Genomic DNA, 18,410 nt, shown 5'->3' on the forward strand with positions numbered 1-18,410 from the left:
CTGTTGGCCTAGACCCCAAACATCTTGAGCTGGTGAAGGCTAGGCTCTCAGAGGCTCCATTTCTTTCCTTTGTAAAATGGGGATAAGTATAGTAGTGCCTTGTGCTCACTGGACTACTCACATAGGCATCCCTGAGTACACGCTAAAGATGCAGTGTAGGGGCCCAATTCAAGCCATACAAAATCAGAAACACTGGGGCTTCCCTGGTGGCGCAGTGGTTGAGAGTCCACCTGCCGATGCAGGGGACACGGGTTCGTGCCCCGGTCCGGGAAGATCCCACATGCCGCGGAGCGGCTGGGCCCATGAGCCACGGCCGCTGAGCCTGCGCGTCCGAAGCCTGAGCTCTGCAATGGGAGAGGCCACAGCAGTGAGAGGCCTGCGTACCGCAAAAAAAAAAAAAAAAAAAAAAAAATCAGAAACACTGAAGTACAGCCTGTGCATATCGAGTTATGGTGTAGAAGGCACTTTATTCTCCCTTGAGATCATACAGAAATCCTGAGGGGGCTTACATGGACCCATCTGTTCTCACTAGAAAGGCCTCTAGTTGTCAGCACATCACGGTTGCTGCTATAGGACTCATTGTCCAGGCCCACGTGTGCATTTAAAGAAGGCAGCTCAGATACTTCCCCAGCAGGCCTGGAGTGGGAGCTCTTTGCCAAGGTTCCAAAAGCCCCAGGGTTGATGTTTCAGGCCTTTGGCATCCACAGCTACTCCCCAGATGTATTGTTCTTGGGAGTGCGGTGAGCTCCCAGGCCCCCTCTGAACCCCCTGTCACTACTGCCTGCAAGCCAGATGGCTCCCAGCCCCAGCCTACCTCCTTGAGCATCCTCGCCCAAATAAATGGTGTGTCTAGGTTAGCTGGTAACTGCTCTTTTCGTTTCTGAAAAACAAACTCAGACTTAATGAACTACCGAAGCAAGAAAGCCCGGATTTGACAACCAAAGCCTTATAACCTTTGTGTGCTGGGTGGGCCTACAGAAAAATAGCCCTTGTTTGTCCAAGTCCCCTAGGTGTGCCAAAAGGAAGCACAATTTACTATTTTCAGAAATGTTCCTGCCTTGCTCGTATTTGAATTCGCGTTCCTAATGTGTGATTGATGCATTACTCAGAGCCCTGGAAAGAGAGGACAAAGATGTGGAAATATTGTGGGGGACACCACAGGAATACTCCGGTACCCCAGAATTAACATCAGCAGGGAGCAGTTACCTCCCAATGAATGGCCTGAGGAAGCAAGGGGAGGAGCATTTCTGGGGACTTGAAGACGAAGCAGCTGTGCAGAAAGGGATGCTTTATACCCATTTTGTTGAAGAATGCTGCTTGGAGGAACTGGGAGAAACAAATGCCCTGACCTGACTCTCTCTCATGCCTCCACTCTCATACTGGAAGCCAGAAAAGGCAAGCGGGCCCAGTGACATGGCCCAGGCTGGGTGACCTCAGGACGGGGGCAGAGATGGATGGAGAAGGGATGAGGGGGGAAATGAAGGAGACCCAACACACCTCCTTTACATTATGCTCTTTTTTTCAGGTAGCTGACGTTCATTGGGTACTAACCATGGGCTTTAACTAATACCAGGCATTTCATATCCATTATCTAGTTCAACCTTCACAACAGAGCTGTGGGATAGACGCAATTATTTTAGGGATGAAAAATCAGAGGCTCATAGAGGCCAAAGAAACCAGGTCTCTTTGTTTTCAAAGGTCATTTCATAATCAGCATACTTTATCTGTGGAATGGACAGACTAAACAGCCACACTTTAGCTTCTGTTTGCCGGCAGGTGGTATGGCTGATCCTCTAGGTCTATACTCGGAATTGGTGGAGAATTATTATTTTCATCAGCTGTCATTACAGGAGCTCAAAGCTAGCAGGCAGGGATGCTTGGCTTTCTCTCTTTAGCCCTTATTTATTTTATTTATGTAAATAAAATTTATATATAAATATTATATATATTTAAAATATTATTTAAAAAATAAATAAATATAACATGCGTGCAGAAGAGTACTCAGATTTAAGTGGGTGGCCTGATGAAATTTCACAAAGTAATTTACTGTGTAAGCAGCACCCGGACTAAGAAACGGAACCTCACCAATCCTAGGAGTGCCCTGGGCCCTCTTCTAGGACCTAGCTCCCTCCCTGCTGTTCTGATTTCTAATCCCCACACATTACTATTGTTTTTAGTCCTTGTTGAGATGCAGCAAGGAAATGAACATACTTATTTTATACTCAATGCAGGTTCATCAGTGATTTATTGCACTAGATCGGGGGATACAAACTATGGCCCATAGGCCAAATACAGCCTACCACCTGTTTTTATAAATAAGGTTGTATAGGAATACGGCCAGTATCCCCACCTGGGCATAACACTGGTTTTGTTCTACCCCAACAGGAACAATAGGGATGCTCTGGAATTATAATAGATGTATGCGTGAGCAGCCTGGCAAGAATCATTTTCAAACACCCTGCATCCCTGGTGTCAGGGGAGGTGATCCAGGAGACCACATCTGAGCTGCCGTGCAGGGTCGCCCTCCAACATTACTGCCCATGTCTGGTAATAACAGGATACCACCTTGTCTGTTCACCTTTAACCTGGAGGCCCAGACATCCCTCTCTTTCATTACGCGGTGACCTCTCCCATAGCAGCCCGTGACTACGAAGTCTTTGTTCCTGTGAACTTGGCTGCCATGTGTGATTCTGACTGACGACAGAGAGGAGCCCTGGGCTCGGGTGGCAGGTGCAAGCTTCAGGGAAGTACGGTAGGTTCACATTTAATATTGTTGGGAAAGGTTTCATTTCCTTTTTCGCCCCTCAGGAGTTTGCAAAGTGTACACATGGGTTTGTTTGGGAAGGAGGAAACCTGCAGTGACTTTTCACTGTTGCCTAGTCCGGAATTGCATGAGAATAGATGTACCTGAGCCGTCAGTGAGGGCAGAGGCACTGTGTCAAAGGGGTTCAGCCTCTAGGCCTGCCAAGGGCTAACTCTTGGGTTTTGTGGTTTGATAAGGGGAATGTTCTTTTCCTTCTTTCTTTACTTTTAAATATTTTATTGAAGAGAAATGTACCCTCCCCAAGCCGGTATCTCAGTTCCCTTGAATTGGGTCTGTAGCTCTGAGAGGTTCAGCTTTAGAGCTGATTATTGGAACAGACATCTTCAAATCCTCCCTAATCGCAGGCTGGTAGCCCTTCGAGCTTTGCATGTTCTCAGCACATCTGCAAGAGCAGAAGAGCATGGCCTTGCCCTTGTGAGCTGCCTGCTGAAAAGAGAGAACTTGGAAAAGTTTTCTTGAATTTTTGTCTCTCCCTGAACAAGAAGTCTCAGAAAGACTGTCAACGCAGACGAGAGAGGCAGAAATTTAGAGACACTTAACATTTATAGAAATTTAATTTATAGAAATTAGGGATTCTTTAACCCAGGATGGCAAAACCTCCAGGCAAATTTCCACACACATCAGCCCAAGTCAGACATCCATAGTCAATCCCTGCACCCCTTTCTGCTGAGCTTAGACAAGGCCTCAGACTCATTCTTAACACTGTATTTATTTCTGGTAGCTATTATCAGGAAATAAAATCCAAGCTTAAACAGGTTTATCATTCCTGATTTAAGGATCCCTTTGAGCAGACAGCATATTGTGAATAATAACGATAATAATAGCTAACACGTACTGAGAATTTATTATTGTGCCAGACAGTGTTCTACGTGCTTAACATGGATTCACGCATTTAATGTAAACCACATGAATACAGATTTTGTTTGGATTACTGTTGCATCATCAGTGCCTACACAAGTCTCTAGAACATAGTGGGTGCTTAGTAAATCCTTGTTATTTAAATGAATTCTAAAAATGATAATTATTATTCTCATATTCCAGAGGAGGAAACTGAGCTTAAATAACTCTCCTAAGCTAGTAAGGGCAGGAGCCATGATTCGACATTGCTTCAGTAATTTATTTAGACTTTTAACCACTTTGCTCTACTGCTTCTCATAGCAGCCGTTTGATATCTCTGCTTTTGTTTATTAATATTTATTAATATCCAATAAGTTGGTTATTCAGTCTCGTTGCATCGCTGTATTCTTGCTTTTCTCCCTTTTAATATTTTAAAGAGGTATTTTTCTCTGAAAATAAAGGGAAAAGTAGGAGTTGACATCCACATGTCTATGGGATTTAGACAGAAGACGTAAGTGAGGCAGGCAGGTCAGGTGGGGACCGTGGGGCCATGGAGAGTACACACCCCCTGGGCAGCCACCCCTTGGCTCTAGCAATTGCAGCTATAGGGAATCCAAGCCAATATTGCCAAATCTTCCCATTTTTCCTCAGAACTAGGAAATTTGAACTTACATATGAAAATACCCAGTGAAAATATCAATCTGAAAAATCCCATATATAAAATGCTGACAAGCACGGCAATTTAAAAAACAAAACAAACACAACGGGCTTCCCTGGTGGTGCAGTGGTTGCGAGTCCGCCTGCCGATGCAGGGGACACGGGTTTGTGCCCCGGTCCGGGAGATCCCACATGCTGCGGAGCGGCTGGGCCCGTGAGCCATGGCCGCTGAGCCTGCGCGTCCGGAGCCTGTGCTCCGCAACGGGAGAGGCTGCAATAGTGAGAGGCCCGCCTACCGCAAAAAAAAAAAAAAAAAAAAAAAAGGAAAAAAAAACAAACACAACATTGCAAGTCAAAATATCTGTGGGCTCAATCTAGCCCATGGATCTGTAGTTTGCACCCTGTGAAAGAGAGTGAAATTGAATTTGGGTAACTGATCTTGTAGTTCCAATTTTAAAAGAAGAAAGAACATGGTGGGAGACTGTTGAAACTATTCGTTAAGATTTTAGAATAGGGGTTTCTGGGAACCAGAACTGCAATTATGATAGCAGCTTAATACTTTTGTGTAGTGCTTCATATTTTTCAGGTCACTTCTATATGTGCGCTTGAATCTCCCTGAAAATCGTTTTCATGGTTCAGGTACTTGGTCACGGTTAAGCAGTAGGATTCAAGATTCAGATCCTGATCTCCCAATTCTCAACCTGGTTTTCCTCCAGGAAGACAAACCCTGATGGGGGATGACTAACCCCCAACATTCACAGTTCTTACAGGCCTGTGCTTTTTCATCTCATATCTAATCAAGAGGTGAAAGCCTACCATAAGGGACAGAGCTCATGCCCAATCTCTAATGAATATTCAGATAGGAGAGAAATAGGACAGTCGTTTGAGGATGTCTGTATGATTGCTAAAGCATGTTATTCTTGGCAGATCGAGGTTGTTGATTTACATTTGGTTCTCTCCAGATCATCTCTAATTACAAAAATCAATGCCTAGCAAAGTCTGGAGAAATAATGTAATTGTGGCCTGATCATTGTGTACATTCGTAAACACTCAGCTAATGACTAGTAGGTTTGGGGTTTTGCTTCTCTAAGTGTAGCTAACTGCCAGCCAGAGCCGAAATGGGGCATGTTTGGCGTGTTCCATGGAAACCACTTGAAATTAAGTGAGTTTGAAAATCACCACATGGAGGGAGATTTTTTCTCATTGCTGGGCCTGTGTGGGCCTGTGGAATGTCAGTGTCATGCAGGAAGGGCTCTTGGCATTTGATACCTTTCTGCCAGGTTTGTATTTGACAGCTGTTCTGGGGTGTCTTTTCCCAGCCACTGGCCTGGCTACTGTCCTAAAGCCAATTAGAGTCTCAGGCAATTAATGTTATTTTCCTCACGTGTTCCTGGAAATACTTGTATCATGTGGCACTTTGGCATGAAATCTGTGACCTTTGGAAATGCAGGCACAAGAAAGCAAACAAGCCAGGCTGAGCGTATCCTGTGCTCCATTAAGTTATGAACAATATGAAAACAGACTGTAGTTGCTGCGCGCAGAGACGTCCATGGAGCACTCTGGGTCTCAGGATTGCTACAAATGAAGATGTGTCCCTGCTGCACAATCCAGATAAGCCCTAGATGGCGGGAGGTTACTGAGCGGCGATACATTCACGTATGTTCAGCAAAGTATTCAAGAACATTTGTGAATTGTAACACATTCACACTCCATAACTAGTACTTTACACTGATTTGCCACATTTTCAGAAGGATACTAACCAACTGGAAATGCAAAGAAAACCCTAATACTTTAGGAAGGGTTGGGGAAAATGGGCTGTTGGATCTAGAAAGAGAAGACTTTCAGGACGAGGGAATTATCCTCCAACAGGTACAATGAACTGTCCATGAGAAAGCTTGTCTTATTCCCTGGTTTATCCCCAGGGATTCCTTGTAACCCTTAGCGGAGAAGACTATGCCTAGAGCATAGGAAGTGCTTAATACAAATTTTTCAATGAGTTAAAAAGATGAATGAGTACAAGAAATTTGTAAAGAGATGAAGGAAGCTGATATATGCAGCGGGTTGCTTTATGCGATGTGATCCCTGTTATCTGCTTAAGCCAGGGCTGTAAACCAGTGGCCGGTGGACCATCACTTATATATGGATGGCTGTTTTCTGCTCATTCAGTATTTTCTTTAAGTTTGGTGTTTCTAAAAAATTTTTAATTGAGATGATTGTGCATTCTCTCTCCACCCCCCCTTCTTTCTCTCTCTCTCTCTCTCTCTCTCTCTCATACACACACACACACACACACACTCACACACACACACACAGGGTACTCCATTCTGCATTTCAACAACTGACTGGAGATACTGCTGCTCCCATTCAATGAAACACGTGTTTTTCAGTTTTCCTCAGACCCCACTTCTCCCTGTTGTTCTAGACTCAGTTCCATTTCACTCATTGATCTTAACCTTCCTTGCCCCTGAAGGTAGCTGAGCTTCCTGCCCTTGGCTAAAGCAGCGGTGGTGGCTCGCCACCTCCTGAGTGTGGTAAAGGTGATTCCTATGTTGAGAATGAGAATAGACCAAGCTTTTTACTCCACAATGCCTTGGTTCAGTGATTAATAACCATGCCTTGTTCATCAGAATAAAAACAGCACTGGTCTGGTGTCAACCAACACACAAGCACTTCCTTTCAACGCAACCAATCTGTCGGAAGAAGCACTGCCTCAGTCACAAAATTCCCAGGCCTATAGCGGTCCAGATTGCCCTAAGTGTCCTCAGGATTCAGGGGGATTAGCTACAACTCCATCTTCATTGCTTCCTGTGCCCCTCTCCTTTCTCACTTTCATTGGTTTCCGTTCAGCTGCACACACAGATCCATCCTTGCAGGATCAAATCCAGGGGCTGTAGGAAATGGAGGTGGGAGAACTCGGAAATGAGTTGTGTCACCAATTAGTGACATCAGCATCAGGAAGAGCTGAAACTGAGCAAGTTTACGGGGAGCTGGGAGCAGGGGCTTGTTTGAATTTAAAGGCTGCCATGGTTGTGCTAAATGCTAATCACTTTTCATCACACTGCCTAATGGGTGTGGAATCTTTGCCTCGAGTTCCTTTCCACTATTCCAGGCTAGCTCCTGAGACAGCTGCAGAATTCTGGCTCCAGCTGTGCCCCTTCCTCTTTGCTCTCTTTAAAGAACGTGAATTATTCTTAGATGTGGTCCCCCAAAATTTAGGCAATGATTCACAGGAGAGCTGAAGACACAGCAAGAGTGAAGAACAAACCACCTGCTTAGGATTCAAGGTCCAATTGTTGGCAACACACCTAATCAGGTCAAATTGGTACTGAAACGCTGCATGTGAGTACCTGCGATATCTTACAGATGCTGCATAACCATATTGGAAAAGGCCAAATTGTCATCTTACTCATTGGATAATGGAAGATAGTGAAGTTTTTAGGGTGGATCTAATCTACATTCACCTAAGAAGTGCTGAATAAAACCCAGCAAGCCTGGAGAGGGCGTTTGCATGGGGTCACAGTGTTTGCTGGATTGAGAGGTTTGTGTTTCCACCATCTCTCAGGTGCCATAAGCCGGCAGCGGGATGGTGTCCTTGGACCACACATGTTTTGGTCCCAGAGTCAGTGTCCAATATGTCAGGCCATCAAGGCAGCTGGTGAGCAGGACAATGTTTCTGAACTTTTGGAAAATATACCACTTGAGAGTCCAGCTGGGGAAATGCCTGAAATTGGAAAATAATGTAATAGAATATTTGATTTGCCACCAAAGACCTTAGCTGGGATGACTGCCACATTGAAATGAGAGGACAGCTTGGCTGACTTCGATCTTTCAGTTTTACTTAGTCACGGCCTTATTCGTGGGCTGGGTCCCGGACTCCCTGTGGGGCCCCAGAGTGCCCATTTTACCTCTTCCTCCCCCAAACACTACACGTGCCAAGCGAACATTCCAGATAAGCTTTGGAGCTACATCCACAAGCTTGTAACATTAGCCCAAGAACAAAGGTCAAGGCCGGTGGTCCCTGGATGTTTCCTCGGAGGGCCTGAAGGTGGCCCTCAGAGTGGAGGGCAAGGTAAATGAGATGTCATTTCCATTTAACTCAATTTGCTTTTTCTCCGTGCTGCCAGCCACTGACTGGGCCTCTCAGGCAAAGTTGTTTTTCTGCAATTCACCAGGCCTTTCTGAATATAAATACCTCGGTCCTCCAAGTTAGCCCCAGTGAGTCGCTAACTTGAAAGTGTCCATTCACACCCTAGTTCTCAGGGTAAAGAATCTGCCATTCGCCTGCTCCCCAATATTCTCTAAACGTCTCGGCATGCACTCTATCTATGGAAAGCTGCTTATTTTAAACACCTGCAAATCTCTGTTTTCCCCGCCACCCTTGGCAAATCTGAAATGCTGGAGAGTTACTGGTTCCAGAAGCAGCCTGCAGCCGATAACAAATGGGAGGTCAGTGGAAAACACTCCGGCTTCTTTGCGCCTTTGTTGGGACAGTTCTCTCAAGCTTGTTCCATAGTCTTCCTAGAGTTCCCGGTGGGGTTGTGTTCCAAGTGTCCACAGTCCCGTCTGACTTGATTTCTGATAGCGCGTTGTTTTATGTGCTTCACTCCTTTTGTGCCTCACTTACCTGCTCCCCTCTGGTGTTTCCTGGTACCTCCCAAATAAATTATTTGATAAATTATTTACACTGGAATTCTCCTCTCAGCCTCTGCTTTAGGAGAATCCAGACTAAGACAGTCAGCCTCCATGCAGTAGGGAGGGTGCGCAAGTTAGATTATGAGATTGTGTATTTGGGGGCCTGCATTTGGCCCTGGGTCTTGCTTTACCAGGAAGCGCTGACTCTCCCTAGGAAGCATACCAAAAGCAAAGAAAACTAGGTGGGTGAACCTAAGAAAGGAGAAGGTTGACATTTGTTAACATACAAAGATGGCCAACATCTTCACGCTTGCTTAGGGTCTGTTTCCCATGGTGAAGTGTAACTCCCAAAGAGGACAAGGGGTCATTCTGTTTTTGTTCACCAGTGTGTCCTCATAAGGTAGACACAAAATATTATTAAGTAGCACCCTCATAACAATAGAATACTTTCTACGTATTAACTGGTTAATTTGTGCAGAAAAACTGCAATTGTTTGATGCCTCCATGGGTGAATGATGCCCACTCAGTTGGGGCTGGGGGTTGGGAGGGGGAGGCTGAGTGCTCTCCCTGCTGTCCTGGTGGGTGAGCAGAGGATCAATATGGTCACCGAGAGGGGGAAACAGGCTTCTCCTGGGGAGCTAGTGAAGGGCAACTTTCATCTGTGTTTTCAATATTAGTAGGAGCTCAATAGTTAGAAAAGGGGGATGCGGTAGAGGGTAATAATTGCTTATTCATTCCACAAACGTGCGATTTCGTACCAGCTATGTGACAAGAATTCTGCTTGGCATGGAAAAGCAGCAGTGAGCAAGATAGACAGGGACACTGCCTTGTGAGAGCTGGGATTGAGACTCTATTCACATGGCATTCTGTGTGGAGTTGTAGCAATTGTCCTGGAGGTACATCAAAGAAGTTAAGAAATACATAAAACAATCAAGATTATGATAAATGCATTGTGATAGAGCAGTGATTCTCAGACTTCAATGGACATCTCCATCACGTAGGGATCTTATTTCAATGCAGATTCTGATCCAGGAGGTCTGGGGCGAGGCCTGAGATTCTGCATTTCTAACCAGCATTAGATGCTGGTGGTGCCCATGCTGCTGGTCCTTGGGCCACACATTGAGTAGCACGGTGATAGACCACTGATGATTAACTCTGTCTGCACACTGGAGTTACCTGAGGAAGTTAAAAATTTACTGATGCCTAATCTCACTCCACTAATTTTCATTTAATTTGACTCAGAGTGTCCTGGACATTGGGAATTTTATAAAACAGCTTTATTGAGGGGTAATTTATATATCATAAGATCCATTCATTTTATTCTCCATTTTAAGTATGCAAGGGAATGATTTTTAGTATAGCTACAGTTTTGCCAACATCACCACAATACAAGTTTAGAATATTTCCCATCATCCCCAAACATCCATTGTATTTGTAGTCAATCCTTATTCCTACCCTCAGCCCCTAGGCAAACACTGTTCTACTTTCTTTCTGTATCAATTTCCCTTTTATGGACATTGCATATAAATGAAATCATACAATATACGGTCTTTTGTGCCTGGCTTTTCTCATTTACCATAATGTTTTTGAGGTTTGGCCATGTTGTAGCACGTATCAGTACGTCATTTCTTTTTGTTGCTCAATTGCTTCTGTTATATGGCTATACTATATTTCGTCTATCTATTTACCAGTTGACTGACATCAGAGCTGGCTCCACTTTTTGGTAAATAATGTTGCTTTAAATGTTCACATATAAGTCTTTACATGGGTGTATATTTTCCTTTCTTTGGGGATATCTAAGAGGGTATTTACTGGGTTATATGGCAACTCTATGTTTAGCTTTTTAAGAAAACATCAAACCGTTTTTAAAGTGGCTGTACGATTTTACATTCTCACCAGCAATGTATGAAGATTCTAGTTTCTTCACATCCCCACCAACGCTTGTTACTGTCTCGGTGATTATAGCCATCCTTGTGTGTGTGAAGTAGTATCACATTGTGGCTTTTGTTTGCATTTCCCCAATGCCTAATGATGTTGAGCATCTTTTCCTGTGATGATTAGCCATATATATATATATAGCTAATGTATATATATCTTATTTGGTGAAATGTCTGTTCCTATCTTTTGCCTGTTTTTAACTGGGTTATTTGTCTTCTCATTGTTCTTTATATATTCTGGATATAAGTCCTTTATCAGATATGTACTTTTGAAATATTTTCTCCCAGTTTGCGGCTTCTTTTTTCATTTTCTTAATAATATCTTTTGAAGTACAAAGCTTTTAATTTTGAAGCAGTCCAATTTCTCAATTTTTTCCTTTATAGAGCATGCTTTTGGTTTCTTAAAACTCTTTACCTAAGCCAAGATTACAAAGATTTTTTTCTATGTTTTTATCTAAAAGTTCTATAGTTTTAGCTCTTGCATTTAAGTTTGTGATCCATTTGAGTAAATTGTTGTGTACGGTATGAGGTAAGGGTCTAAATTATCTTTTTGGGTGTGGACATCCAATCACCATCCAGCACTATTTATTGAAAAAAAATCCATTCGCCATTGACTTATCTTTCCACCTTTGTCTAAAATCAATTGATCATACATTTAACAGTTTATTTCCAGATTATCAATTCTGTTCCATGTATCCCTATATGTATCCTTATGTCCAGTGCCACATTGTCTTGGGATTTTATTATAATCAGGATTTGTAAAAGGTCCCCAGGTAACTGTAATGGATAGCAAAGTTTGGAGATCATTATGATAAAAAATAATTTGAGGGGCAGGGTGAGGAGGCCACTTACGATAAGGTGGTCAGAGGAAGGCCTTTCTGGAGCAGTAATGTTTCAGTCAGACCTTAAAGATGAGAAGAAAACAGCTATGAGACGAGCTGAGGGAAGAGTGTCCATGAGCCATACTCCAGGAGGCACTTTGCCAGGCCAGGCTGGTGATGGTTGCAGTCCGGCTGAGAGGCTGTGATAACTCCCGAGGTCCTGGCCCATGAAGCCCCAAGTTCCCAGCTCTGCATAATCAGCCAACACTTCACTCCTCCATTGATTTTCAAAATTGGGGTGGGTGTAACCTCCTTGAATTACTCAAGAATATAGCACAGTATATTCCACAGAGTAAGTCAAGGGTATAGCATTCCCTTATTCATTCATTCACCCATTCATTCAATAAATACTCATGGAGTATCTCCTGCATGCAGAGCCATATACTAAGCACTAGGGTGTAATGATGAGTGAAACAAAGTCTTTGCTTCATAGAATTGGCAGGGCACCTCCCTAGAACATCAGTTACAAACACACACACACACACACACACACACACATACACACACACACACGAGTTGTGAGATTTAAGCACAATGGTGGCAAAGGAAGAAATTGGCACGCAGCATCTGTATAACTGTTGGACTCCTGCATTTCTTCTAAAGAGACAGAAATAGATATACATACTCTCAAAAGGACCCAGTCTAACTGCCTCATGTATGATACAATTCTTTATCCCTTGGCTGCAAATCCCCCTTCTTTGCGCTGCTTTGTGATACTGGTGCTAGACCCTGTAAACATTTCCCTTTGCTGACCAGCAGAATGTTAGCTTTTGTCAAAATTGAACAGTAGAATGATCCTTCAAGGCTCCAGAGGCAGGAAGACCTCCCTTCAGAGTTTCAGTCTCCTGTTATTTATTATGCAGCATGGAAGCTGAGTGATGTGTACAGACCAGCTCCAGTGGAGCCCCCAGGCCAAGGCTCTCACCCCTGACTGCCCAGACCTGACAGTGGCAGGCCACTTCCAGAGGCCAGTACAGATCTCTGCCCTCTGGCAAGTTTCTTCTCCATCAGCCGACTGCACGCTTTCTGGTAGGTGCACCCTCTTCAAAGGGGCTTGCATTTTGCCTTGTGGGCGGAGACATTGCCTTGTGTGCACTTTGGGGGCATCTGGCCTTTTTTCTTTCTTTTTTGATCCCCAGTCCCTCCAGCCCTTCTTGGCATCCTCCACATTGGGGGATGCGCTGCTCTCCCTGCCTGTGAGGGAGGCTGGGGCTGCCGGGCCTTCTTCCACCAGCCCCTTCTTCTGCTTCGCTGCCCACGCTTCCTCAGCCCAGAGTGAGGAGCCGCTCTTTGCACCTCCTGCTTCTGGGCCTCTTAGAATCTCTTTACCCTTTTTTTGTAGTTAATGATCTTTTCCTAGTTTACACTTTTTACATTAAAATTTTTCTTTTCAATTAGCCAGTGATGTTTCTATCTTCCAACTGGTCCCTGACTTGACAGAGCCCAGAATTAAGAATATCATTCCGTTTCATTTGAGCTCCAGCAGTTAGATACATTGAATGGCGCCTTCAGATTGGGAGGAAAAAAGAAAGAAAACAGATCGCTTCACTTTTTGAAACCCTGGACTAATTTCACAACCCTGTGTCATACAAGGAGCCCATGACCAATCCACGTTTCCCTAGGCTTTGCAACTCTACCACTCTGTGCCAGAGGTGGTTAAACATTGATGCTGCCACCCCAGAGAGCATATTTCATTTTCCTGCCAACTCAGGTTTGCTTCAAGTTTGAGGAAATGGTTGGAATGGATAGAAAAGATCCAAAGCAGCATCTTAGCCCCTGGGATTTGTAAATAGAAAAGTGTTCATAGCAAACTTAGTAATATGGTGGCGCTTCATGCCCCAAGACTGTATCTTAGAGCTGATATGACGTAGAATGGAAAATCTGGGGGCGTCTGGCCTTTTAAATGTGTGCATTTTCCCCTCTTGTTTATTTGTGAAGGAAGCAATACGGCACAGTGTTTTAAGCATACAGAGTCTAGAGGCCAGTCGCCTAGTTAAATCCTGGCTCAGCTGCTTTTTTTGTGATCTTTCTTGGCCGAGTTACTCCACATGTCTCAGTTTCCTCATCTGTAAAATGGGGACAATAATAGGACCTATATCATAAAAGGCTGTTGTGAGGATTGAATGAGTTAGTACATAGGAAGTGCTTACATGAGTACCTGGTGCATCGTATGGGCTGTAAGTATTAGCTACCATGACACAGTGGTGATGGTAATGATGAACAGGTAAATGCTAGAAGAGATAAACATGAAGAAGAAATGCTATGAACACTTATTAAATATTGTGTTCCGTGTATTTACTTGCCAAATCTCACTTAACCCTCTAATATAAGATGGTTTTTATTTTGTAGATGAGGAAGCTGAGGCTTAAACAGGTTAAGCCCCAGATCATAGTTAGCCAACTGCAGAGCCCAGTTAGGGTTAGGGATTTCACATGTCTCCCTGGCCCTGGATAGTTTCAGTGCTTCCATTTCACAGATCTTCTTTTCCCTGCCTATCTTTCCAGCCTTGGGTCACACCAAGCTCCTGCATGTTTTCTTGAGAGTAGAGAGTCCTGGATCATGATCGCTCCCACCTCAGGACCTTGCTCTATGGCGACCCCTTTGCCGGGGAAGTTCCTTCTCCTCCTTCTCACCGAATTAACCTCTCATCAAGTCCTGTCCCACTTGACGCTGTTCATGATGATGGAGTTTGTTCACGATGCTAGGGCGCCTGCCTCCCAATCCAGGTGCCCTGGCGTGGACTGGTCTGCCTGGCAGAAGGTATGCCTTTTTCTAATTCTTACAAGTTTACCTGTGACACTGTGAGTCCACAGGGCAAACACACTGGAGCCAGAGCCTTTTCCTAATTCACACTAAGGTTCCATGCCCCTGTTATGAGGTCTCATAGCATCACTGACCTTGCCTTTATAGTACTTACCACTGTTGTAATTTTTCCAGCTTTTTATTATTAAAAAATCAAGCCCATACAGAAATTGAAAGACTAATACAAGGTACATGCTTACATTAAATACCTAGATTCCACTATCGTTAACATTTTTCATTTATTTTTGCTGTCTATATACCTACTTAACTTCATTAAAATTTCGTCAAAGAAGAACACCTACAAAAAAAATGCACTAATTCTAGGCGTACAGACTGATGAATGTTCGCAAAGTGAACGCACCTGTTGTGGGGTCACCACTCTGACCCTAATCTGGGTGAACTGCTGCATAGGTAGGGAATCTGCAGGGCAAAGGGATGTGCACATTCCGTTTTCTTGCCTCTTCTGAGAACCTGGAATTCCAGGTTTTCTGCCCAAATGACCCTGAGTCCACCTTCAGGTCCTGTTTGGTCCTCTTCCCCAGGTCTTTTTCCCAGACCACATCCCACTAGACCTAGCTGATAGCTTAGGGGTTGCTTTTTACTAGAGATGAGAAGAGAGCTTGAACATACAGGATGGGATGTCCAAACACGTTTATGAAAGGTCCCTTTATAGTGTGGGATGAAGCCACGTGTGGGCCTCCAGTTCTCCTGTCCCAGGCCCCGCAAATGTTACAGGTAGGCCTGCTCCTTGAATTCTCAGCGTTTACGGGACATCATGTTCCCCTTCATTCACTCATCCTATTACTCATTCTTCCATCCATTCAGCCAGTATTTACTGACCGTAAGCTGTGCGAGGCACTGGGGCCCAGGTTATACAGCAAAGAGCTCTAAGCATCACAGGCAGAGCTGACACACAAGTCCAGGAAATGTGGCTTCAGATCCACACTTGAACACAATGCTATTACTGTAGAATATTGAACCACAGAAAGTGGGTAACAAATAATACATTGTTTTATTCTCTTCTCTATACTTTTAGCTTTGCTTACTTCCATCCCTGCCCAAACTATCTGTTCACTAGCAGAGGCACTAGGCATACACATAGGAAAACCCACATAGAGAACAGCATCCAGGTCAGATGCTATGTGAGCACACACACAAGAAGAACCACCGGGGAGCAGAAGGTGGGGCAGGGAGGCTGGGGGGATCTGAAGACATGGGTCTTTGGTGGAGTCTGAAAGGAGGTGAGATGTGGAGCAGCAGAGAAAAGCAAAGAGCAAGCTCCTGGGCAGAGAGGTGGCATCCACACTTCCGGGCGGCCCGACACCCACTCAGTGAGTCAAGCTCAGCACAGTGGATAAAGTCTATATGAGCCTCCCCTTCCTTTCTCCAGGATGATTGCTGAGCCCTGCATGCCCACTTTCCCCTTCTTGCCAAGGCCCTGTAAGTAGCAAGCAAGGAGCTTTTTGCAATATTTCCTCAAGGGGAAAGTTAGGAAAGAAAAATTGCCATTCCCTGGGCTTTCAACCACTGCCTTCCACCACCAGCCTCTTCAACCCTCTACTACTCAGCGTATGTACAAAGCACAGCAAGATTTGCAGCCTTGTCTGTGGCCTCTTTGAATACATATTTTTACCGTCTGTGGGGGGATGATTCTTCAACTGGTCACCCTTCCTTCAGCTGGGAGGCCTGAAAGAGGAGGTGGTGCAGGCGGACACTTGGAATGATTTCCTCCAGCCCAAGTGTGAGTCCAAAATGTTTTCATCAGAGACCATTTAAACAGGACCTCACAGCCCACATCTCTTGCCCAGTCCCACTTGTTAATGGAAAAATAACTCTTTGCAAACAGAGAATTGGCAAGGAACAAAATGCTGAAAACTATACCAAATTGTAGTCATCCTTCATCATTCCCTTCCCATAAGTGGATGAGAACAAACTTGTTATTGAGCATATACTTTAAAATCTTTCCCAGCTGTATTATTTTTCCACATAAGCTAGCGGCAGATGCTATGGGTGTCCCACCCGTATCCACTTGCTTTTACAACTTGATTGCATACCTCCAGGTCTTCCAACTCCCTGCACCTGCATTTCTTCCCCTGAGAGATTTTCTGGCCACCACCCAGCAGCTGGAAATGCACCAGTAGTCCTCAATGAGTTTCTAATGGTAGTTGACTTATGGATACCCCAGCTCCACATCCTTGTGTGGGATGGCTCTGAGACGTGGGGTCTATGCTGACCCCCCCAGAGTTCTCCCAGAGGGTTAAGCTTCACTTCCCCATGATAATAACAGTTTGACAACACACCCTTTGTTGCCTTCCTTCCCTTCCCTGTCTCACTTCCACCTCCCCTACAGTGCTTCCTAGAATCACCTCCCAGGGAAACTACTTCCACTCAAATCCTTGTCTCAGGGTCTAGTTCTAGGGATCCCACACCTAGAATCTTTGTTCAGCTTTTTACGTTAGGGAAGCAAGGCACTACAACTTGAAGAAGGTCCTTTTAAGTAGGAGAAAAAGCAATGAAACTGTTTTCCCTTCGAGCAAATGTTAGGGAATTATGCTTGCTTTAATTTGGAACTAATTGCGCATAAATCTATTTCGATTGTGTCCAAGTTAAGACCGTTTTAGTTCTAAGTAATACAAGACCCACTTAAGCTAGATTACATTTTTGAAAGGAGAAGTGAGGGGCTTTAATCATAAAGACCCTGAGATGTCTCTCAAGGCCAGGAATGTACCTGAGGCGGAGGGACGAATTGGAACTAGGAAGTGAACAGCCATCTTGCTCTTCCTCTGGAGCTGCAAGTTCTCTTACTTTTACTTCATTTTGCACATCTGCTTCTTCTCTTTCTGTGGACTGGCTTGTCCCACCCCATTGTATCCATGGACAAAACTTCTGAGTTTTCCTATTTTCTTTTCTACCATGGAGCTAATTCAGAATTCCTAGGAGAGAGTCCTGATTGGCTCACCTTGAGTCAGATGTCATCTCTGATCTAATCAGAGGTGGTAAGCAAACTGGGTTAGGGGAGAGGGTGTTAACACATACCTGCTGGAGTGTATGCTTCTGGAGAGCTCAAAGAAGATGGCTGACGTCTGGCGATACCCCAGAAGAGTGTTATGCAAGATTGGAAGCAGAGAAAGATAAGAAAAAAGTTTTTTAATTGAAAACCTTTGGTTTTCTGCATTTGGTCCTCACCTATTTGGACATTTGAAAGATGCCATTTAGTTCCAAGAGGGCAAATTTTTTCTTTTTTAACATCTTTATTGGAGTATAACTGCTTTACAACAGCGTGTTAGTTTCTGCTTTATAACAAAGTGAATCAGCTATACATATACATATATCCCCATATCTCCTCCCTCTTGCGTCTCCCTCCCTCCCTGCCTATCTCACCCCTCTAGGTGGTCACAGAGCACCGAGCTGATCTCCCTGTGCTATGCAGCTGCTTCCCACTAGCTATCTGTTTTACATTTGATAGTGTATATATGTCCATGCCACTCTCTCACTTCGTCCCAGATTACCCTTCCCCCTTCCGTGTCCTCAAGTCCATTCTCTACATCTGCGTCTTTATTCCTGTCCTGCCCCTAGGTTCTTCAGAACCAATTTTTTTTTTTAGATTCCATATGTATGTGTTAGCATATGGTAGCATATGGTATTTACTTTTCTCTTTCTGACTTACTTCACTCCGTATGACAGTCTCTAGGTCCATCCACCTCACTACAAATAATTCAATTTCGTTTCTTTTTATGGCTGAGTAATATTCCATTGTATACATGTGCCACATCTTCTTTATCTATCTATTTATCTACGGACACTTAGGTTGCTTCCATGTCCTGGCTATTGTAAATAGAG

At 44.2% G+C, this 18,410-nt stretch overlaps 1 long non-coding RNA gene across 3 annotated transcripts in view; it reads left to right on the top strand.

Moving 5' to 3' along the window:
- The first annotated feature begins 2,392 nt into the window (after positions 1-2,392).
- Positions 2,393-18,410, top strand: part of LOC132526857 (uncharacterized) — a 56,236-nt gene continuing 40,218 nt past the window's right edge. For all 3 annotated transcript variants that reach the window (XR_009542726.1, XR_009542723.1, XR_009542725.1), the window contains exons 1-2: positions 2,393-2,547; positions 2,637-2,752. This is a non-coding gene — a long non-coding RNA (uncharacterized LOC132526857). The remainder of the gene's footprint in view (positions 2,548-2,636; positions 2,753-18,410) is intronic.

This window comes from Lagenorhynchus albirostris, chromosome 10 (genome assembly GCF_949774975.1).
Source record: "Lagenorhynchus albirostris chromosome 10, mLagAlb1.1, whole genome shotgun sequence".
Taxonomy (NCBI): Eukaryota; Metazoa; Chordata; class Mammalia; order Artiodactyla; family Delphinidae; genus Lagenorhynchus; species Lagenorhynchus albirostris.